At 28.3% G+C, this 25,877-nt stretch overlaps 1 protein-coding gene and 4 non-coding genes across 6 annotated transcripts in view; 2 read left to right on the top strand and 3 right to left on the bottom strand.

The window, feature by feature from the left end:
• The window catches only part of loh (thrombospondin type 1 domain containing lonely heart), a 263,706-nt gene that overhangs the window by 95,889 nt on the left and 141,940 nt on the right, over nucleotides 1-25,877 (bottom strand). The window lies entirely within an intron of this gene.
• TRNAP-UGG (transfer RNA proline (anticodon UGG)) lies at nucleotides 4,608-4,679 on the bottom strand. Its single transcript has one exon. It is a non-coding gene; the product is annotated as a tRNA-Pro (tRNA).
• On the top strand, nucleotides 4,815-4,886 carry TRNAP-UGG (transfer RNA proline (anticodon UGG)). Its single transcript has one exon. It is a non-coding gene; the product is annotated as a tRNA-Pro (tRNA).
• Nucleotides 7,742-7,813, top strand: TRNAP-UGG (transfer RNA proline (anticodon UGG)). The gene has a single exon. It is a non-coding gene; the product is annotated as a tRNA-Pro (tRNA).
• Nucleotides 17,300-17,371, bottom strand: TRNAP-CGG (transfer RNA proline (anticodon CGG)). The gene has a single exon. It is a non-coding gene; the product is annotated as a tRNA-Pro (tRNA).

Genomic DNA, 25,877 nt, shown 5'->3' with positions numbered 1-25,877 from the left:
ATAAATCATACCTCATAATGCATTCTACTATTAATAGTTACACGTAAAGTTTGCAAATTGCCAGTAAAATAAGCATTAGCCTATTTAAAAGTTGCCTAATGCTAGAAAAGGAAAAAGAAAACTTAAATGTTTGTGAAATATAATATGTTAAGTTTAACAGCACGTGTAACGGTTTAATTACTTTAATGTCGTATGACCAAAATCAGATTTTCGCGAAAAAGTGTTTCATAAAAAGATTGTTTATCGTGTTCGCCACATGTGCCACAAAACACGCGATTTTCTGAACACGTTAACAATAATATATAATATATACAGGAACATGTTGAGAAATAGTAAAAAATATTAAGTAACTCAGCGGGTGATTGTATTCATATTATCGTTTATAATACACACAATAAAACGAAGCAAATAATATATGAATATTGATATACGTTGTGATATAATTATATATATTTTACGTGCGTAATTTGGACCTCTTGAAATCCGCGGTTCAAATCTTGCGTCATAAGCGTATTATCTTTCTATCCGCCTATAAAATGTTTGGATGGGCTGTTATTATTATTGAGGCTTTCGCCTTAAGATGTGTCATAAGTCATTATTCATAAATCATTCGTGTCGAGTGGAGAATAAGTAAAAAAGAAGCATCGACGAGTGCATTCTGAAGATGGAACAACAGTTAACACATGCTCTTGTGTTGCATCGCAAAATGATTGATATATTCTCTTTACTGACTATATTTTTTAATATATAATTAGAAATATAGTAGAATAATAATATATATTTTATTTTAAAATATATAAGAAAATACCACTGCGCTTAAAGTAGGATATAAAAGTTGAGCCTTTAAATATAATTTGTATCTCGAAAGATTAAGATTGATTGCGTACTGTCTTAATTGTATTGTGAGACTTTGTGAAATATAAAAGACACGTTTTACTGTAAGAATGGAAAATATAATTTAATTATTTTTATATAAATTATATTTTATTGAGTTTCAGATTGATAAATAATTAAATTTGGAATATTAAAATTAATTTAAAAAGTGGAACAATGTTATAAAATTGATATATATTTTTAACATTGCTTATAAAAGTTTTTTCATTATAATATTGAATTTTAATATAATTTTTATTTTATATTATATGCGTTAATATAATTTAAAAAAATAGTTAATTATTTTCATATAAATCAAAATAAAAATGATCTGGTATTGACCGCAAGAATAAGGTCGATTTCTGTGTATAAAATTGTGTAAAACATTTTTCTATTTTCATTTTTATATTATTTTAATATCTATTTCAGAAAAATTTTGACCTCTTTATTTTTTCCTAAAAATTAGTATATTTTTAAATAAATATTTTAATTATAAAACTTTTTAATTAACGATTTTTTAGAACTAGTTTCATGTCAATATGATTAAAATTACGGTAGTTATCGTGTGTCCCTATTTTTTTTATATTCCACATGAATGATAAAAAAAACATTTTTTTTATGATTCAATTATTTTTAGACATATTTTCTATATCCCATAGAAACAAAACTAAGATTTTTTTATTTTTTCTGAATTAACCATAACAAGATAGTGAATCAGGATTGCTAGCAAACGTAGCCGAAGTATTTAAAAGATCTAACTATAAAACAAGTTTTATGTCAATATGAATAAAACTAACACATCTTCAAAAAAACTTATAAACAAAAAACAATTTTATTTTATTTTCCTTTCTATTTTAAAACATATTTTTTACGAATTATATATATGTACATATGTAAAAAAATTGTAAAAAATAACTTTATTTTTAAAAAAAAAATTTTCTACAAAAATACATTTCTATTTTTAATCATTTTTACCGTCATCAAATTTTTTTTTAATAGTCGCCATTTTGAAATAAATAATATGGCGAATCAAGCTAAATAACGAAATAAGTCAAGAAGTTCCATTTTTGGAGAAATACGAAATAACTACGGTAGGTATTGTAGCAAATTTGCTTATAATATATTATAAGAGAATCAGAACAAATATTTTGTAGCAGCTTTTGGTATGAATTTTGATATATAATATATAAAAATTGGAGTAAAAAACCATATATTATATTATATATGTAATCTTAATGAAAAATATAAATACAAATAAAAAAATATTTCAATGTAGTGAAGTGTTAATGTAGTGAATAATAAAGTAGAGTTAAAAATTTTACTTAACTATTAAAACTAAAATTTATAAACGTGTATTTGCTGTTATTCTTAAACTAAAATAAATATTTTAAAATAATCTTTGCTAAATGTATTTCTTGTTTACTCAATAAAAACATTTACATTTAATTATAAAGATTTCTTAATGTTAAACAACATTGTTTTATAACTCATTAAACTGAGCTTTCACTTAGCTTTGTTTTACTTTGCTTAACGTTGTATTAGACTCACATTTAAAACGATAATATTAAAATATTTGTTAATTTGTATTTCATACGACAATAATAATATGTAAATTCACTAAATGCAATTTTAAAGGTTAACTAGTTAATAAATATAAACATTTATTACACACAAGAACTATATAATAAATCAAAAAAATATCAACATATTAATTTATCCGTCAAACTTTCGATAGTGAATAATTCTACTTTATAATTGAAAACGTTACATAACGTTTAGAACATATGGTTATTATCTTACTATTATAAACGTCTACATAAATCGATGGTAACAATGTGCGGTCACATAACCGCTCATCTATTTCCTTAACCAAAATTATTTAGCGCCAAAATTTTCTGAGCCAAGTTTCTTAATGGCCGAATTCCACGTATTGTTTGTTGACTTTACATAATGATTAATAGAATCTAAATTTAATAACAGTGCACCGGTTTAATAGCATTGAAAACATTATAAATCATTTGCGCCGCCGTGTAGCATGCCTATACATGCACATAACAAATAAAATTAATTAACAATCGTAAACAAATTAATTACAACTCAATTTCAATATATAGAACATTTTTTATGTATTTTTAATTAAAATATTGCATTAATAGTTTTAACTGCCGATAAACTCGCGGTTTAAACTCAAACACGACACATTAAACGCTAACTGTAGATTTTCTGTTTGACTATCTACATAGATGCGATTGAGATGTAAATCGTACCACAGCAGTTAATTTAAATCGGACAATTTCATTGAATTAACAACGTCGTTTTTGAGGCTATGCCGCCTGGAAAGCAACAGCTTACTATCATTCAGTTGCCATTCACTTAGGTCGTTATAAGCCCTGACAAGTCTATCCTTTCCTGTCTTCGTTAATTAAAACGGTAGGTCTAAATATCAGTGAGTCCAAAATGCACGACATATTAAATGTTGAGTAAAGTTATAGAGGATCTATTCCTTATTATTATTTGGTAAATATAATTTAATTTGTGATGTTAAAAAAATTCTCTAAAGAAATAATGCAATGTTTGGATATCGCTAAAGAAAAAACTAATGAGATCAATTGAAACTAAGTTGCTAAAATTTCGAAGAAGTGCTTCGTGACGAACTATTTTAAAAGTCAGTATATACTAAAAACAAGACTTTGTCATTATAAGAGGTAAGTGACAGAAAACCGCGCTGATTAAATATATATATTTGTGAGGAATTATATTAAATAACAAGAAGCAACTATTTAGAAGTTGTTGCTATTAAATTTAACTACCTTTTTGTAGATCAGGGTAACTTTCATATATATTTATCTGTATCAGCGATGATCAGAAATAAATATATATTTATTGTATCATTCATTACAAAATATGAAACTGTCTTTTTCTTATTTCCTAAAAAAATTCCTAGCACTAAATTATTCGTACTGAAAATATTTAGCGAAAGCACCTTTTAAGATATACCACTATATTTTAAGCGAATTAGATTAGCTGCGGTAGATATTATATTAAATTATATTTATAAATTTAAATTAAATTTAGATAAGGTATTATTGTACTTAGTCTTACATAAATACGTGCAACTAGAATGATCATTTTTTTGCCTTATTTATATAATCAAAATTATGAAAATATTTAACCGCAGGCTTTTGATTGTAAATCTCCACGATATTTACTCTGCGACGAGAATCGTTGAAATTAAATATTTTATTGAAATTCATTATGATTTCAACTCTTCAAAGCGCGGCGTATCCATATTTGATTTTATATTAGTATTATAAATTCTACCCGCTTTGTCTTTCGGTTCTTCTTTATACTTTTAACCGCTCGACCGCGAGTCAATTCCGTGAATTATGAATGTTGTTATGAAAATTCTGCAAAAACCAATATTGTGTACCAGCGACGCTTGCGAGACAATAAATCAAAGTCTAATTAAGTTTGTTCTTAAATATTTACACGATATATTCGAGACACCTACACAGGAGTTAAGAATTAAGACCAAAGGTCATCTATCTTTTTTATAAAACAAGGTATATATATATTATTAATAAATAAATAAAAATAGTTATAGAATCACGAGTGATTCTATATTATGTGAATTTAAAAATATATATAATAATTAATGCCATCTTGATATGAGATAATATTTAAATTAATTATTAGCAATTCCATAATTTTTATGAATTTTAGATTAAAAAATTGGGCTCGTCCGGGATTTGAACCCGGGACCTCTCGCACCCAAAGCGAGAATCATACCCCTAGACCAACGAGCCGATCGAAATGGAAAATTTATTCATTCAAGTAATATTATTGCAATTCCGTCACGTTTCACTATGACGAGACAATGTTTATTACTCACGTTTGTTTACTTTCTAATTAAATTTGCAATAATTTGTTTAAATTATAACGGCTCGTTGGTCTAGGGGTATGATTCTCGCTTTGGGTGCGAGAGGTCCCGGGTTCAAATCCCGGACGAGCCCAGTATTTTTTTTTGTATTAAAATATGAAATTAATGAATTAATGCTAGACATACAAAAAGCACTTGACAATTTAAACAATAAACCTTATATTAAAATACGCTCATAACTTAAAGATTTTTTTTTGTTCTTATAAACTCTCGATAACGCGTAAAATTCCAGCGGATTTCCGCAAACAAATTTGCTCAGGGCATTCCTTTTCATACTATGTAATATTTTTGTTTATTAAACTTTATTTTAAAATACTGACTTAACGTTTCAATAACCGGGACGAGAAAATATCAGTGATGTTTTAACATCGATTATTTATATATAGATAATAATATTCCGTTAAAAATCTTAAATTCTTTCTAATAAAAGGTCAAGGTTCAAATTTTAACGCCTGTCCACATCCTCTGTAGAAATTACAGAAATTTAAAACATTTTTAAATCTTAAAAATAATTACTAGCTCCGATGTAAAAATAATTAACTTGGATATATCAAAAGTTTATGTTTTAAGGAACGGAATGGATTTTTTAAACACATTTAAAAAAAAAATAATAAAAATTATGAAATTAAATTCCAAATGTGTGAATCAAACACAATCCGACAAAATTTTAAGTATGCAGCCAGTATAAAATACGAAACCAAGTTAAATTTTTAAATACTGTGTTTTGCTTCTTTTATTGATAAAAAATATATATATTTATTTAGATTTTATTATGGTGGCACTCTAGTCACACTGGCGTGACGGGAAATTTTCTGGCGGGCTCGCACGCCGGTGCGGGACTCGCGCACCGTTCACTGTATATTTATATAAATAACATGTAACTATAAATATTCAATAATACAGTCACTTCCGATCGCCAAACTTTCAATACAAATATCCTTAAGAACAGCCCTCACTAATACTGACGGCAGAGCCGCCATAATCTATTCCAATTAAGTTGCAAAAACTTTAGAAAACTTGAATAATTATTTTATGAAATAAAAAAATATAATTAACAAACAGAAAACTTAAACCATAATTTTTATAACAAGCAGAAAACTTGTTTGATTGTTATGAAACTGACTGTTCACTCTTATGAAAATTACGATCCTTTACAAATGAACATGGGAACTGCATTAATTAGAGGGTGACCGCCAAATACCTGAGTATTCATCTGGACTCTAAGCAAAACTCTTGGCTTGCTGCCATTGTGACCCTAAAAAGTGCAATAACAGAAAAAAATATTTAATTTTTTTTCGCTTGCTCAGTGTGTAGTTACACTAATATTTTATTTATTTATTTTCCACTCTATTTGATTTAAAATAATATATAATACTATACTATCCAGAATAATTTTAGTGACTATGAAAATACTAAATCTAAATCTTTGTAAAAATCTAAAATGCTTAAACATATCTTGCTTGAAAGGCATAAATTTAATTACTTTTGTCCTCTGCTCCCCAGTTAAATTATTAGTTATTAATAGTCTTCAGGCTTAATAATATAAATCTTTAAATAATTATTTTTTTATTTATCTGTGTTAAAGGTTTTTAGTATTTTACCTAATTTATTCTATGTATTTATTACTATTAGTCCTATTTATGTTTTAATATTCCCTTGTAAGCTATTAAATAGTTATAAATCAACAAATTGTACCCTATTTTAATTTAAGTTTTTAGTATTTCTCATATTATAATAAGCGTTTATATAAAATAAACCGCTATGTATAAAATATATTTAAGCTATAAAATTTATATTTATTTGCCTGTCTAATTTATAATAAATATTATTATTTGTAAAAAGTGTTTAAAATTCATAAAATAATAATGAAACATCAATAATAGCTGTTTTCTCAAGGTCACATTATATTCATTCGTTATTTTATACAAATAATAAATTGTTGTTTCAACATAAATTTTAATGAATTAATTAATTTAAAAATATATTTGATTAAACAACTGTTCCTAAAGTCTTAAATATGTCATATGTATATTAGCATGAAATACACAATCTTAATATAAAAAGCACAATTTGCACACGGAATCAATTCGCCGGTCTGAGATCCTATCTGTCACGGAACACAAGGAAGGCGCCTCAGCCTCTTATGGTCCAGTAATCTCCCAGTCGACAAATCTCCGTTTCTAATTCCACAATAATTTTCTCATACAGACTCTTGCAATTAAATCGAAGAGATCGAGTCTCATAAATAATTAGTGGGCATGCACATACCAGTTGACCGGCGAACTGCACAGATGATTCAGCCTGTCGCCGGCATGTCATTAAAATGATTAATTCAGTAATGATGTATCAATTTTCACGCGTGTCATTTTGTGTCGTCGTCGTAGAGAGAAGGTGATTAATGATCGTTTGATTTGTTTTGCGAATCAGATCGAATCAGGGCGAGGATAATTTATATTTTATTTATAAAACTTATTAATCAAAATAATAAGAAAAAAAGGAACAGGGACATATAATACATCAAGACCCAAGCTTTGAATTTCTGTTCCACGACCTTTTTAATAAGCAACAACAGTGCGTAATATTCACGTTTATAGAGTGTAAATTATTATACTATTAAAGCCCAGCTGGTCTTACGGTCTAAATGGGATGGCTAGGATGGACCAAGTCATGACGATTGAAGTGGAAAAGCGCAAATTTTGTATATGATCGTCTTAGAGGGAAGACATCATGAAAAAAAACGTACTCGTCATCTTTTTGATTTATCATTTGTTGAACGACTCGTTGCTCGAACGAGCCGTTCGAAATGGAAAATGCATCTTTGCAAATATTATTGCACTTCTGTCACGTTTCACTATGACGAAACGTTATTTATTACTCACGTTTGTTTACTTACTAATTAAATTTGCAATAATTTGTTTAAATTATAACGGCTCGTTGGTCTAGGGGTATGATTCTCGCTTTGGGTGCGAGAGGTCCCGGGTTCAAATCCCGGACGAGCCCAGCTTTATTTTTTTGTATAAAATACCATAATTTTTTTTATAATAGTCAATTAATTCTCTGTGGATGAAAAATTATTTCATGCAATTATTTTGCTTGTAATTTGAAGTTTTAAAATATATGCCCTCCCTTACATCTGCCAGTTATTTATATATCAAAGATATAATCATATGAACGTATTTCTTAGAATATGTCAATCGCTAGTAATGTGTTTATAAATGACACTGTCGACGCATTCATATGACAGAACTGCTTATTTAATGACTCATTAAATATAATGCATTATAGCATCCATATATAATCAAATGCCTTTATTAACTACATTGTAATTTTAAATTATTTAAGACTCTACTTTTTAAATATACGTTACTATAATTTATTTATAAATTACAAGCAATGTCAAATAGTGTACACCAATCGTTGATGTATTTACTGCTTTATTTTGTTTAGGTAACATTGTTTAGTCTAGCAGTTATTTAACATATGGATTTTTTCTGTGTGAAATAATAGTCATTGCTTATTTATATTCATGTTGAAAGATAATTTATAAAATGTTTTCTTGGGTTCGATTGCTTTCATTTAGTATAGCAATAAATAATTTGTTTTAATAGTTAAAAAGTATCAATATTAATCCTTAACTTTTCTTGTATGTTTTATTTTAGTAAATATTTTTACAGTAGAAGAACCATACAATACATGTATTTTAAATATTTCTGGGAAAAGTAAGTAAGTGAATATTATGTTAGATTTATAAAAAAAATTTAAGAAATATATTAGATTTTATATTATATTGAATTTAAATAATTAAAAATATCTAATATATAGAAAAGCTTCTTAAATAGCATTAAATGTATACGAGGTTTAATGGGAAATAAATATACTAAGTCATTATATAGTTTACATTTCAAACTGAAAACATTTTTATTTATTTTTCAACTTGGTTGATCAATGAACTGTTCTCTCTTTTGGCACCCAATGCACACAAAGATTGTTCTTACGTATGTTTTAGTTTCATTAATAACATTTCGATACTGTTGATCCAATTCATCACTATATATCAAAACAATTATTTTGCAATTTTTTATCAGTGGAAACGGAATACCTTTTACTTATTTAATTATCACGGCTTTAAATTTACAATACGATTTTTAAACATTTGTTTATAACGTCATTAGTATATATAATACATTTATTAAAACAATGAAAATTAATTTTGGCATTAGTTTCTCAAAAAATTCAACAATGAAAGTTGTTTTTCAAAACGCCATTCTGGGTTAAAACTTTCACATTTTATAAATAAAGAAGCAGCATTTTTACTTAATGTAAAAATCGCTTGATGATAACGCTTTGAACGTTAAAAATATGATACTTCCGACTTGAGAGCTAACCGAGCTCGTACCAAGCGGAGTTACGCTGAGCATCGACTGAAACTAAGAAGACCGAGAAAGCAGCCGCTTTCTACTCCACGTCAACTCTGGTACAGATCCAAAGTTTAAATTACAGAGTTCAATCCGATCTTCGAAATCGACTGAATTATACAATATGCAAGCAAGGCTAAGAGCGTCGTATATCTATACTAATTACACAGTTTTTATATTTACATATAGAAAAATAAATGCGCGGCCACCAAGTCTGTTTTTTTGTTTGTTATACTAATAAAAAAATATGATTCTTAATAAAACTCATTATTTTATTTATGGATTTCTAAGAACAAGCGTTTTTTCCCACTGGTAATATACAAGTGCAAATGTGTAAATCCACTTAGTTGAAAAATAGTATTGATTTTTGGAAATGTGAATATTACAGGTACATTTTTAGAATTTTGCGAATATTTTTCTCATAAAACTACTACTATACGTATTTATATGTACATATTTAGGTACAAGGCCTCTGAGCAAAAATAAAAAAACCCATCCGACATCCTGTCAATGATCGTCCTCTTACCTCGCTACCGTTTCGAAATTTTTCCTGTCGTACGCGTATGACATGGATGTTGCTGAGCTATATATACATACAATAATTGCACAGCGCATTTCCAAACAATTATGTCGATCATTTAGTCCAGCATCTCTGCTCGCTGGGACCCGTAGCTCGCGTGACGAGCTCCGGACGGGCCCCGGGGCCCGTTTCAATGGACCTCATTCAGGATAAATTACAAAGGGCGCCGACTCTGCGCACTATTTGCATATAATTTACATTGTATGTGTGCCCTTAAATAAACAACTGGCGGCGCTTTAATCAGGGCGGTCTGGGGACAAGCAATTTGCCGTTGGGATAGGTCGGGATTTAGGTAGGGCAATTACCGAAAATCCTTATATAATGCGAGCTTCGCATCGTGAATTAAAATATTTTGAAAATATCGCAATTCCAGGAAAAGTAATTTAATTCCCAAGAATATTGGGGATTATTGCATAAAATAATATGCGGTACCGAGACGGTAGACTCATTTATTTTAATATTTTTTTTTTAGTTTTAAAATATTATTTTTTAAATATGTACACACAATTTGATTAATAATGATATACAATAAATACGTATGTATATGTTCTCTCTGTTTAGAGGTATATTGAACATATTAGATTGATTAGACTTTATTTTTTTCAGTTAGTACTTCAATTAGAGACAGAAGTCCACATAGAAATAACAATTTAAAAATGTAAACATTAAAAAATCATTAAAAAAAATTATGCAATTTCTGCTGTAATATTTAAAATTGTATGAAATTATTTAACTGAGTTTAATCAAGGGTTGCTAGATAATACCTCAGCATTTTCATAAATACAATTATCTGTAATAAGATTTTAGCTTAAAAGTATATAAATTTGAGTGAGGCATAAAAACCACCTCCGAGACAAATTCATAGTGTATATGAGATTATGATATCAGTAATATAATAAATATGTATTTATAGATATTTACTATTTATATTCAATAAAAAAATATTAAGAAACACTGTTTAGAATTTAAAGTATCTGAGAGTAATACAAAAATATATATTATATATTTATAAAACTTTTAAATTTATTCAGACATATTAATAACAATTAGTAGAAAATAAATTGTAATAAATCTACGTCTCAGATATCTAGTAAAAATGTGAAAACAAACTTATTAAAATAAATATGAAAAACATTTTTAACGCCAATATTTTTTTTCAAATAACGAGTTAAACGAGATAATTTGCATGATTAATATTTTTATGATATTTAGCTGCAGTATATATTTATAGATTAGTCTTTAAACAAACATAAATCGGTATTATTTATATTACTGTCTTAAAATATTAAACACCATATGCACGAATTTTAATTACATAAAAAATAAACGCCTAACTTTCTGTAAGTATTGATTCAGAGTTAATGTGGCATTAACTAATCTAGAAAAACGTATCACCAGGAATTCACCGCTAGCAATTAATCGCTAGCAGTTTACCGCTGCGTCAATTTATAGCCAACAAATGATTGCTAGCATATTTTACCGTTTAGAACAATAAGATGCATTTATTCATTGGTTGCTTGAAAGTGTGGTTAATTTAACGAACTAAATTTTCAAATCATTATATGCTGTTTTAAAATGTCTATGAAACACAATTAAACAGTTAAAACTCAAACCTAACCTAACTGAATAAATTAAATGAAAGTTTACGACTTACATTAAGTGAGAGTCGATTGAAGCATATCTAAACCGAATTTTGACCAAAAGGAAAGCGCAAAAAACAATTATCACTTCTCAGAAGTCAAAAATCCACGTCAAAAGCAATAAAATCGTGTCGTGCCAGTGGGAACGCTCGTTACCGCTCTCCTATTGACCAAAATTCAGTTTGAATTTATTTTGATTAACCCTCTAATATCATAAGTTTATAGTAATATCGGTAAGGATAGCTATCATATTTTTAAAACATAGTGTAATATCTAAGTGCAGACATCAAACATCTCATGAGAGATAAGTTTATTTAGTTTGTATTTTGGACTTGACCTAATGAAAGTTCTGAAACTTTAATTAGTTTTAGATCTTTCATTAGGTTATCTTTGGATATAAATAGAAAATGGAGATTTTACAACTGTTACAGTGAAGTTATATTTTCAGTAGTAGGAATATAATTTTACTAACTAGGCCAATTCAAATGTCTCAAACAATCGATTTATTATTTCAATGTATTTATTCACTGAGCGAAAAGTAAAAATAAAACCTTGTGTTCAATTTTGAATGAGCAATAAATTTATATAAGTTATATGTATTGCCTGCCGATAAAATGTAGCATTTGTGTGCTATAAATTGTTGATGCGATGAATTGCTGGCGGTAAATTGCGAGCGATAAATTTACCAAAACAAAGTTTTTTAAGTAAATATCGTAAGCGTAGATTTATCTATGCAGTATTTAAATAGATAAAATGCTATCTTTAAAATATACAAAATTAAAGGTTCTTAAAAGGCTATCAAGAAAAAATAAATTTTCAGTTCAAAGTTTAAATATTTGCTTGGAGGTTAAAAAAAACCCAATTATTTGACAAACTACAAGAGAAAAAATAAATAATCGATATTTACCGACGATTTTTTAAAAGCATAACAGATTATTTTATTAAACGATTTTCTCAATATTAAAAAAATGAATTCCATTTATACTCAACGAATTTTTAAACTACTTTTAATAAAATGTTTTACTTATCTCAGAAACCCATTATAAATACACGTTTTTTTATGTGATAATGTTTGTAAAAAGTAATGCATCTGAAATATATGATTATACAATAGCCTTTATTGAATCTATAAATATAATATAAATAAACTGTACAGTTATAAAATGGTCTTAATTTATTTTTTCGGGGCAAATAAAATTTTAGAACCAGGCCCCGCAAAAGTTCACGCCAGCCCTGACCGTGGTGAAAAAGCTAATTTTTTCATGCGATATACAAAGAAAGATTTTAAATAGCTGTAACAAAAAAGGGGGATTCTTTGATAAAACGGAACACCACCGTGAGAAAACTTTTTTCAGATTCAGTCCAAGTACCCGCCATGAACCAGAAAAATAAAAAGTATCTGTCTTTAATGCTTTGAAAAAGAATAAAACGTTAATTTAAGATTGCCATTTTAACGGCCACTGTTTAATTATTCGCTCCACCGAAAGGGGTAGACAACAAAATTTTCTATGGAGGATGTCATATGTATAAATACGTGAACGCGGGAAATCAGCGTTTACTTTATCAGAGACTTTTTATAGCACTTCGTCATCAGAACTTCAATTGCTCTCCAACTTGAACCTTCAAAGTTTCGTACTAAATTCGGACCATCAAATATCTCTTTAAATCCCATTCGAGATGCACATAATAAATTCAGTCTATAGGGCAAGTACTTCTTTATAGCTTGAAAAGCGTAACTAAAATGCCGATTTTAGTGATAATGAATAAATAATAATATGAAAGCTATAAAATAAACATTAAACCTCCATTGTTTGACAGATTTATTTTTTAAGCAAAAATCCAGCGATATAAATAATATATATTCGTGAGTTCCAATCGGTTTAATGCCGCTTCTCCCTTCGCATTGAGTTTAATGCTAAAATAAGAACTCACGTATAACTAACATACACAAATTGTACTCGACTAAATATTAACAAAGAAACTCTGTCTTAAAAAGCAAAAATACCCTCATACCGAAATCAGGATAATATCATACAGTAAAAACCTGTATATAAAACTTCATAGAAATATTTAAAACCATATTTTGGTTAAACTAAAACTTAAGTAAATTACTAAAATCGTGTACAATATTATACATTTATAAAAAGTATTATTTCTAATGCACTTTTCATGATTTTAACACACGATCTAGAATATTATCGAGCATGGCTTAAACACACACAGCTACTTAATGACCGATCCTGATAATTGTGCCGAAGAAAATCCATCTTCGTGCCCACCTTCTGCGATGAAAAAGAAGCAACAAGGACCGAGAAGCTAACGAGAACGAGAGGCCGGTGATTAATGTTAACGTTAATGGAGTAACGATACATATCATCACGCGAACTTTGCGCACTCGCTCATTGTTTTGCTGCCTTTCGTATATCATTAAGCCCTTTGCACTTCGTTACTGTTGTCGGTGATCTAATCTGATCTAAGAATACACACTGTAAAAGCTCACTAACTTTTTAAAAATATATACGCCCGAGAAAAAAGTTGCCTATGTGGGAATTTCGATTGGTTAATTTAGACTAGCGATCTTGGCACGTGCTTTGTCTTGCCAAAATTCTCCGGCCTATTTATCGCACTTTATCTAGATTCATTGGCTAAACACGGCATTGCACAAGTTTGGCAGTCCATCTGCTCTGCATACATGACTCTTTGTGACTTTTGACTTTGTGTTAGTGTTACATAGGTGAGATATCACGATTAATTTCACGTGTTAGTCATAAAACCGCTCGTTCTCACTATAACGAACAATCTGAATTGGACCTTGCAGTATAAAATTAAAATTAAATAAACTTTCTATTTCGTCATAATTTTAATCTCTGTGAACTGTATTTTTTTAATGTACAGTATTGTTTCAAAATACAATTATTTATTATTTTTTTATAAATAATTTTTAATTCAATATTACAATAAGAAGGAAGATTTATTTGTATTTATTTTCAATATGGGATATATTAAATATAACATGTATAAAATTATATGGCAATATATCACGATCTTAAGTAAAATTGTGACTTTAAAATATGATATGTAGAAGATATGTGTTTTTAAGAAAAGTCACTTAGCTATTCATGTATTAACTTGAGACACTTTACTATCCTCATCAAATATTCTTTAACTTTCTTAGCGTCTTTCATTGTTATAATTTTACATGATTGAATATAAAATATTTTCATATTATATTATAAATTGAAGAGTAATTATTATTCAACTTTACATTTAAAGCTTTGAGGTATTAATAATTAATAACGTAGGTAATTCATATTGGAATTTTAGATTTTCATTTATTTACCTATAATGTATATGATACATATATTATATATGCGAGAAGTTTTAGTTTAAAACTACATACCGATAAAACATTCGCAATGTTTGTTTGTTTTCATATAAATCATTTTCGATTTCTCAAAATATTTATTGAAGTTTATATAAGATTTCTATAATTTATTCGTCATTGGTATAATTCTGTTAGCACTCGTTAAAATAGCTGTATTGTCAGCGTATGTAGATAAAAGCGTATTTTTTTAATTTTAGGATATCGATCGTATATAAAATAACGAAAAATAGGACTTGGCAACTATCCTGAAAAACTACAGCTGGAATTTTATACGGTATCAAGTGTTCATTATTTAGAGAACTGACATAGCTTTTACTTTCTAAATATAACCTTTAGAATTGTAGCAGATAATTAAAAATATTATTTGTTTGAGAATCTAACAGTCATGCTATAACGTGCTAAAAGCCTTTTCTATATCTAACATTAAAATGCTGAGTGGTTTTGGCGAAAGCCGAACTGTTTGTACTTCTCAGAGAATAATTTTAAGGCAATTGGATTAGTTTTAAAAATATTTTATTAAATGCCTGTAATAAACTAATTAAACGGAATTGTAGGGCCTTATCAGACTATTTTATCGAGTTTCAAAAGATAAGCAATTAAATTGAATACCAGTATTTAATTGGTGTCTTATCTAATCTTTCGATTCTAAGATCGCTTTTCTTTAATTTTGCTACTTGAAATATCCCATAAAATAATTTTGCGAATTAAATCATCATATACAACAGATGTATATTTTTTCTTATTGATTTAGTGATTTTGTTATTAATTTGAAAACCCTTAAAAATTTTAGTGACTTTATACGAAAATTGAGCAACAAAAATTACAAACAGCAAAAATTCTGAACATGCTCTATTTTTTTCTTTATTTTTAAGTAAGCATTTGTGTAATTATAGAAAATGTAATTATACCAATGTAATATAATATAATTGTAAAATATTTTTATTTTACTAATATAATTTATTTTCTTGTACTTGTATTGTAGTGTAAAATATTTTTATTTAAAATCACATAAACACCTGTTATATACAGACATTATTTTTTTTATATACATTGACGTATTCTATATTCTATATATATTGATCATCTATGATTAGAATTTTTGCTGCTTGAAATTTTCGCCGTTTCGCTCTTACTTATATTTGTTTGTATTAATAATGAAATTCCTAGTTTTTAGTTATTTTAGGACTTCAAAGGGAAATTTGGCCATTAAAGTTTTAAGATTTAAATATGCAGGTTGGTGTTACTTGATAGCAACCATTGAAGGTCTAAGTTTTCCGATTATATAAATAAGCTATATAGCTTTTTTCCATTCCATTAAAACGTATGCTGCTAATGATTGGGCGGAAATTATTTATTTTAGATCCTGATTTTAAGGTCTTCTAATTTTTATTTAATTTTAAAGCCTGTTTGCTTAAGAAAAGTATATATTATTTTTATAGCTTTATTTTGAATAACTTGCAATTTAGAAAAAATATATTATCACTGGTGTTACTTCACACCGGACAAGCATATATTAAAATGGCCCTAAATAATTATTTATAGAATAAATTTTTGGTTTAAAAGCGCGCTTTTTTTTATTAAATATCGGTATAATGGCCGCAATGACGGCAAGATCTATAGAGCCAAATTCGAAAATATATTTATTAAATTTATACTCGAAGTCCAGGTGTAAGCCAAGGAATTTAACGCTAGTTTTCCATTTTACGATACTGCCCTGTTAATTTTGGAGAGGTGGCGGCAGTTTTTTGAAAATAATTCTTTCTGTTTTAATTCGATTGGTTTATTTTTTTTATCTCACCACGAGGCCTATTCTATATTAATATCGATTTTTGGATCAACGCAGATATTTTCGCACTAAACATCGCCGCCCGATACTGGTACCGCAAATGAACTACATGTACAGAACTGTTCTCTTGTTGTTTAATAAGCTCAATAAATTACACAATTCAGCAACGCAAAAGTAGATGTACATATGTATACATATGTATATTAAAAAAAAGTTTTTGAAAAATTTTTTTTGTACAAAACTGATTTTAATAAAAATCCAATCCAAATTAAGTTTTAAGCACCTACTTCAAAAATGCAATTTATTTACAACGTATATTATAACACGCGTTAAGTCGGTACCCAACGGTACCGGTTGCACACATCCCTGTTGCTTTTATGTTTTATACCCGGCACGGAGAAGATTACTCTTTTGACTGACAATCAGATTGAGATGCTACCGAGTCCGGTCACGCGAGGGGGTATCGCTACCTCGGGTCGAAAGCAATTAATCCGACACAATTTATAACTCAATAACGTAATGGCGATATGGACACCTTGGGCGAAGCCCGTCGTCCCACATAAACTCGTGTACTTTATTTAACCCTCATCGAATACCGGTCGCTCTTACCTGAGAGCATATATAAAGACAAATAAAGTTATTGGTTAATTTTGAGGGAAAAAAAAACAAAAAAAAACACTGGGCTCGTCCGGGATTTGAACCCGGGACCTCTCGCACCCGAAGCGAAAATCATACCCCTAGACCAACGAGCCGTTGTTACTTAAACAATTTATTGCACATTTCAAAGACGAAAGTAAACACACGTGAGTAATAAACAATAAACACTGATTCGTCATAGTGAAACGTGTCAGAATTGCAATAATATTTGCGTGAATCCATTTTTATTTTCGAGCGGTTGAGTGTTCAATATATATTTATGCCTAATATTACACACACTAACTCAAAACGCGGCAGAGAAATTTAACTATGATATTTTAATATATAAGATTAAAACTCTTATACTATTAATTGTAATTATGATATGAAAAATAATAACGGAACTCTAATTTGTTTTAGGTGAAAATTACAATAAACAATTCTAGACTAGAGATTGGCAAACTACTTGTAGCCTATTTTAATCCGGCCTGCGAGCTAAGGTTAAATTTTATATTTTCAAAAACTTAAAAGTTTTTAAAAAAGTTTACTTTAAAGTATGCATTATGATGGAACGGTCGGCGAGTTGCGAGACATGACATATGTGGTGCTCCTATTGCTTCACATTTCACTGTGACATTACGCAGTTGTAATTCTAGAGCGTCTTCAGTGATCTGTGTAACGTTTTTTGCAATAATTCATTCTCATTTTATTATCCGTTGATATTCAACATTTCACTGTCCAAGCTAGAAAATAAGAGACTAGTGGACTTTAAATGTAAGTGCGGACTATGAATTATTTTTTATCGAATTAGATGACAAAGCATGATGCTTATATTTACAACTCGCAGAAAAGCAACGATCAGAAATGTTGAAAAATTTAAAACGGAATTTTTTATTACAACTAATTTTTTTCGCAAAAATAAGTCAGGAAAATGAGGCTATAACTAAAGTCAGTTCACGAGTAGTTAATTTATTAACTAATGAAAGGGAGTCATTTACCGATGGTGAATTCATAAAGTCGTATATGATTTTTGCAACAGTTGCTAGTATTAAGTACATTGTGCGTAACATCAATAGCCAATTTAATAGCAAATGATTATTTTGCCTTTACTTTTTTAACTTTCAACGCCACGCTTAATTTAGGATTTTTCAAGTAAGTTACTGATTTGCATCACATTGAATTATTATTGTAAATTTTAAACCCATGATTCTTTTGTTATAGTGGCGCCTCTGTAAGAAAGCCGCGACGTACACTTTATTGTTTATTCAAAAAGTCAATACTTTGTTTGCAATGACTTAAAAATAAGCTTCTATGAATAGTCTGCATGGAACAACTACAGATAAAAATATTTTTAATGAAATTGAGAAAATGTTAACAAAATACATTCTGAAGTAAAATCCACTTAATTTATCACATCAAATGGTGGTAAAAATATACGAGGAACCGGCTAAGGCTTATTTGGATAAAATATCAGGCATATGAATAGCAAAGTGTTCATAGCCTTTGATTATTTATTATATTTTTCACCAGCAGGTACTGTGTGGAAAACATCTCAATTTCTCATGTGTTATTGAACCAGTTATGTCAGTGGTAAACTTTTTTTTTATTCGTGGATTTAACCGTCGTCAGTTCCGTGACTCTTTTTATTAGAAACAGAAGCCGAATACACTGACTCGCTCTATCATACAGCAGCTTAATAGGTTAGTAATGTTAAAGATTTACTGAAATTTGTTAAAAATAATTTTCAACAAAAAAAACCGCTCTTAGCTATATTTATCAAATATTAAATGGCTTTAAAAATTAACCTTTGCTGCAGATATAATAGTATTTGTATAGGAATTTAACTTAAAATTACAAGAAAATATATATGACCCTTATATTGCCTTTGAAAAATTAAAAGAAATGACGTTTTGTAACCTAACTTTAATTTCTAAAAGAGTCTAAAATATTTACAATCTGGACATTAAAAAAATAGTTTGCCAATTTGTTTTAGTCTTCCAATTTGTTTGTATATATTTTTAATATTACACATACTAACTTAAATTGCGTCAAGGATATTGAATTATGCTATTTTTTTTTAAATTAAGCTTCGAACCGATTTTTTCATTTCGATTTTGTTTCGGTTTAAATAAAAAATATCGATTCGGTTTCGGTTTTAGTTCCGAAAAAATAATATTTTTATTAAATGATAAATTTGTATTAAAAATGTATTTTCAATTATAATTTAGAATATTTTATTCTTTCTTTTGTAATAAGTAAGCATACTACACGAATTGTTACAACAATGTAATATAATTAATAATATTTAATTACCGGTTTAATAATAAGAACTATACTCTCTTTGCGTTAACACATTCAGTTTGAGAATTATATTTTTCATAATTATTAATAATTAAGAAAAAGATTCTATAAATGTAGAACGAAGATTTTATTAAACTAAATTACTTTGACATCAAAATTCATAAATGTAACAATATCATTTTTTAAAAGCATAAAGAGAAATAGTTATTATTACCGTAAACCATATTATTCATATAAATTTATAAAGAAACTATTTTTCTTTAAATATTTATCTTTTAACTCGAGTGAGTAATTTTTAATCTGAGCAAATTTATTTTAAGATAATAGCTGAATTTTTTCCAATCTCTGCTCTAGTTTTTTAATATAAGCTACACTCTATTTGCGCTAACACAATCAGTTCGAGAGCTATCCATTTCATCATTATGCATAATTTAGAAAGAGATGTCAAGTTTGGATTTACGCCTCTACGATTAGCAAAAAAGCACACGATACGGATACACCTTCGATATACTTATCATACTCAGATTAATTTAAAAATATAGTAATGATTTTAATTTCTATAAATTTGCTTAAAATATAAACAGGAGTAATGATAAGTATATCGAACGCATGTCCGTATCGTGTGCTTTAGAGCTAATAGTAGAGGCGTAAACCAAAACTTAGCATCTCTTCCTCAATTATAAATAATGGTATCCTTTTATTAAAAAAATACTAGGATACCACCAAATTTGCCTCTATATGATAATCAGACTTAAATTTTTTTGTGAAAATAGTTGTCTTATCCCATTGCGACGCAATGCAATGAGACGTTGCCTTTTTGGGGCACGTGAATTTTTTTATAAAATGTGTGAACCATAATTATTTATTTCATATAAAAAATAATATTTTATGTTCACATCTTGAACAGAAATAAATTTTGGGTCAAACTGTCTGCCTAGGTAAACATAAGACCAATCAAAAGAAATCGAAACATCCCGGTTGATAGTACATCAATTACCAAAGTTTTTTGACCTAAAATTATGTAGGTTATTGTAAAATTAAAAAGTAAAATCGTTACTGTATATCTAAATAAATTAGATAACACAGTAATCAAAGGACTTCCAAAAAATATCATCTATTAACTTACAAACATTTTTACAGGGTTTGTTATTATGAAATTTTCTCACAGTTTGGAAAACCGCAATGATTCACAGATTAAGAAACCAGGGAGAAGAGCTACTAAAGCTAAAGCTAGTTTATTGTAAAATTAAAATTATTGCACTTCAAAGAATCTCTGAGGAATAAAATCATGAACGAATAAATATGTATTTTTCATTCCTAATATTGATAATAGTTGCGAAGGTTACAAACCAGTTATTTATAATTTAATAATATGTATGTTTAAAAGCTTCTAAACGATTTATAACAAATATCCGTTTCTAATATAATATAATTTGCACTCACCAAATTTTTCGGCGTCCTTTTTCTGCTTACAACTGCTACTGGTATACAACACATTTATTTTTACCATTACACTTATAACACTGTATCACTATTCATATTTATTTTTATTATTTACACTATTCACATTTTTTGATACTTATAAAAACATTTCACAACTTCTGCACATTCCTTATTCCATGTACAGAACAAACACTATATTTCACTCTCACATATTTCTCCTCACTTTTTATTTTTATTGGTTAATGGTTTTTTAGCTTATCCGAAAGCCTTTCTGGTGGATCGACAGCACGGGCACGGCAGGATGTGATAAAAACTGTTGAAATGTTTTCTGAATCGATAGATTGCACTGAATTCTGCATCCATCCTTTAGCCTTACTCAAACGAAAGCCTTTGAATTTAATTTAACTGTTACGATTCAAATTTTGATAGACACTGAACAAATAAAACAATGCGCATTGAAATAAACGAAAAAACAAAATATTTTGTTTATTCTATTGTTTTTTGAAATATTAGAATATATTATATTTATATAGGTATAGATTGGCGCGATTAAGACCTCAAATTTTTATTACAGTCAGATGCTTTTATATATTGTAAGACCAGTGGTTCTGTTTTTTCCACGTGTCTATCATGACTTATAAAAAGTAGATATCATTCTGAAATCTCTTTTCTTATTTGTTTATAATTGTTTTACCTTTTCTGCCATGTTTCATCCGTAGGGGCTTTTCTTTTATATTTTTGAGATTCTTGCAGACCCTTATTTTTCCTGTTTGTTTCACAAAATTCTGTTCCTCATCCATGGAAAAGTTTTGCTTTGAAAATGCAAAAAGTTATAATTTGTTTAAATCCATTTCTTGACATAGTTTTTCGAAGTATCGGCGTCTGGATTATGGGGTTTGTTGAACTTATGAACTATACCCATTATAATAAGTAAACCAGAAACCACTTTTTCAGTTCACTTACTGTCACATCGTTTCATTGTGCGATTTTTTCTATATATTTGCATTTGTGAGATGTTTGCCGATAATATAAATTTGTTTCCGAAACTATTATTTAGAACAAATCGTCGCCAATAAATAAATTGGCCACTTCTTCGATGCTTTCACTATTATTGGGAAAAACTTGTTCTCTGGAATCTTGATTAAATTCACTCCAGTCTTTTGGCATAATATCACTAACACACTCATCATCACTGAATGAAAATAAATTCATTACACCCGGTATATATTCACGTACACTTAAATTAGAATCACTTTCGCATTATATTCACAATCACTGGGGGTGTTGGACAACGCGTCTTAATTTTTTTACAAAAATATTTCATCTCTTTCGCCCATTTTGGGGTAATTATTAATATTTTTCTTAATTAAAATCACAATCACAAAATATCACTGAGAGAAGAGCAATTTTTGCTGTGCGTTTCAGTCGATAGTTCAGAATTACCTAAATATATTGCATTCCTTCAATTATAAAATGCATTTTTATATCTGTGTGGAATACCTGAATGCGTCATATACTTTAATAGATAAATGCTTAATACATATTTGCGACAAATCATTTAAATTTCAATAAAATATATTAATAAGTTTACAAGTTATAGGAAATTTACTAAAATAGATAATTGTTAGCCATTATTATAAGCACAGTACGGCAAAAAAAACCTCGGGGTGTAAGCTGTTTATTTATTAATAAAAGAAAAATATTAACGTAAGTCTAATATTTTATTTGTTAATTACAATAAATATTGTTTAACTAGAGAAACATTATATGTATGTACATTATTGCAACGAATGATTACTTGCAGAATAAATTAATCTGAATAATCATACTAATATAACAATTTATTATATTTATATTATTATAAAAAATAATTTATTATTATTACAAGCATAATTTTAAATCAAATCAAGAATTTTGGAAAGGGTTTATATGAATAATAGATCGGTTTTACATTATGTAATTAATTTTATTCATAACCGCCTAATTATGCAATGCTTTTTAACTATAATAAACATAAAAACGGAATATATTAATTTGAGCTGCGATTTAATTTTATTTAAGATGGTAATCAATGGATTACTAAGAAAAATGTTTAATTAACCCTTCGAGGAGTATGGCTGTACATGTACGTTGGTCGATCTTACGCTGTTTTGATGTACCTCTGATAGTTATATATTTACATTTATAATTGAAGAATTCATAAACGATACACATTATAATTTTAATTAATGCTAATGATATCTATAAATTATAATACAAATAAATTAACATATCAAAAATTATTTTATATTAATTTTATAAAAAAGCCTCTGAATTGATACAAAAAAATCAATAAAGTCGAATAATTTATATAAAAAATATTTAAAATAATTCAAAGCAATAAGACGTTTAGAGTCATTGATTTGTTTCTATAATTAACTATAAAATTAAATAAATAACAAGAAAAATAATAATGGAATATATATTAAAATGTGTATAAATTAACTTACTACTCAAAGGATTAAAAATATTTTACGATTGAGTTGTTTAAAAATGCAGTTATGATGAAATAAGATAATGTATTTTAATTATTTTTATTGATTAAATCTATGTTTAAGGGAAAATAATGTACAATATATTTATTACGTAAGGTTGTTTTTTTTTTTACAAATATAGATGCAGGCTTTCAGATCCATCGCTTATTAGATTATTTTGCTGAAAGGTTTTTTCCGCACTTATACAATATAAAATTTGCAGAGCAAATTTATACATATTTATAATATATGTATACTATATTATAAGATCACTACATGTATATAAATATACAAATATTTATGTAAGTATTTTTTAAAATTAAAACTATGTATATAAAATGTATTTTGATTTTATTCCTGGTAGAAGAAGTTGCAAATTTCGAGCAGAGATTAAAATCTTCGCAGAGAATAATTGTTTCTTACGCTTAATAAAAATAAAAATAAAGTTTTTTTTTAAATTAAAAATCTAATTTTACGATGCTGTCCTCAAAGTAATTTTTAAAATTGATTCCATTGAGGATTAAAAAAAACTTGAAAATAAAAAATATGCATGGTCATCCGCGCATTAAAAATATATCATTCGCGCATTAAATATATTACCATCGAGCATTAAAAGTGTTATTCCATGTCTTATTTTAGAGTAAGAACACCTCTTAAATTTTATTATAAAATGGGGAACAGTATGCTTTATCATACTTATGCAGTAAAGCTATAAAAATGTTGGGATTTGTTTTGTGATATGCGCCTTATATAGTATAGATATCTGTTTTTGGGGGAATTTTTATTTCGCAAAAAAATTCTACAAGGTATGCTGGGATATAATTCCACTTCTTAGATTTGTTGATAAGAATTATTAACCATTCAGGAATTCTATAAACACCTAGTTTTTGTGTACCACCTATTTACTGAGTATTTTTAGATATACCGCATACATGAAAAAGAGTATTAGACAACTCCGCAATAAACACAGTTATCTGACTTTTTAACCATTTTTTGGATAATAAAGATTTGTTCTCATCTCAAGTACTGCAGTTGCTATATTGTGATCATTGTGATGTAGCCATTATTGTATATATGTAATTAAATCTAGATCAATAAAATTTATTATTATATTTTATAATTTTATCAATCTAAAATTAAACTGATACGACTATTCAAATCTGAAACTAGGGCGTATAGTTAATTTAAGTTGAGCCCCTCGTCATTCGTACACCAATTTCGCAAAACTAATTTACCAAGTAAATCGAGATTTCAGAGTTAGGTGTAGTGCTTTCGATCTAGTCATATCCTTTGTTGTCATCGCTCAGGTTTATGAAGATGGAAAGCTATTAAGTCATTAATCGAAGGCGGGCTCGCTTTATTTCGATCGTGGCGGCCGCCTCGTGCTAATTGAGATTGACTTCTTAATGAGTCGTTCTTAATAACGGGAGTAGTCTTAACCCGTTGAACGCCGCGCGGGGTTGAAGAGCACGTGATTAATTAAAAAATCTTTTCTGTTGGAGCTCCACGCAACCTCACCATGTCCTCGTCATCCTTAAGTGTCGTATTAATAGGTGACGTTACGTGTACTCGACCCGATCTGGTGACAATTAGGTTGAATTGAAATTGCAACCGGCGAGTGTATCATTTTCCATTTCATTGACACCTCCGATCATTAAATAATTGCCACTTGATACATAAATGATTTAATGGAACCTTATTGAAAACGAGACATAACTGGGTCGAAGTGTGCTCGTGAAATCATCGGCGGCCAACCTTTTGCATGCCCGTGACTGTTGCAATTGTGTAAATTGAGATAGATGGCGGACAATGTGGCATTGGCTATTTTGGGATATTTATAATACTATTTTTCAAACAACTCAATGCATAGTTATATTTGTTACATCATTAGGTGCTTATTTATAAAAAAAATAAAAAAGCCTTATCGATCCTCATCTTTGATATAAACCCCTAAGCTGCGAAAGGTATTCGATCAATAAGGCGCATTATCCACGGGTTATCGTCGATGATCAAAGTGGGATACAAGGGATACGCCACACACTTCAATACCTATATATTTTTGATGCCACATTACACACAGTGTGTGTGTATAAGTATGCAACGCACACACCGCGGCCTTTTTGTATTGTTACAGCTGTCCGTTTATGGGATTAATTTGTATCTCGTCTCCGGGGCAAGTCTTTTGTTGGCCGCCAGATTACAGGTACGAGTTGTCGGCTTTACAAACTAGACGTTAAAATAAAACGAAAGGTACAATACATGTAAAATAAAACGAGAGAATGAAGAAGTTAAACCTCAACGGAGAGTGTCGAGCACGATTTTAATACGACCATTGTGATGATGATACTTGATCTATTTTTATTTT

Source organism: Plectrocnemia conspersa, unplaced genomic scaffold, assembly GCF_051122295.1.
Source record: "Plectrocnemia conspersa isolate PC_06_02 unplaced genomic scaffold, ASM5112229v1 ptg000010l, whole genome shotgun sequence".
Lineage (NCBI taxonomy): Eukaryota > Metazoa > Arthropoda > Insecta > Trichoptera > Polycentropodidae > Plectrocnemia > Plectrocnemia conspersa.
This window is presented reverse-complemented; position numbering and strand designations above follow the sequence as displayed.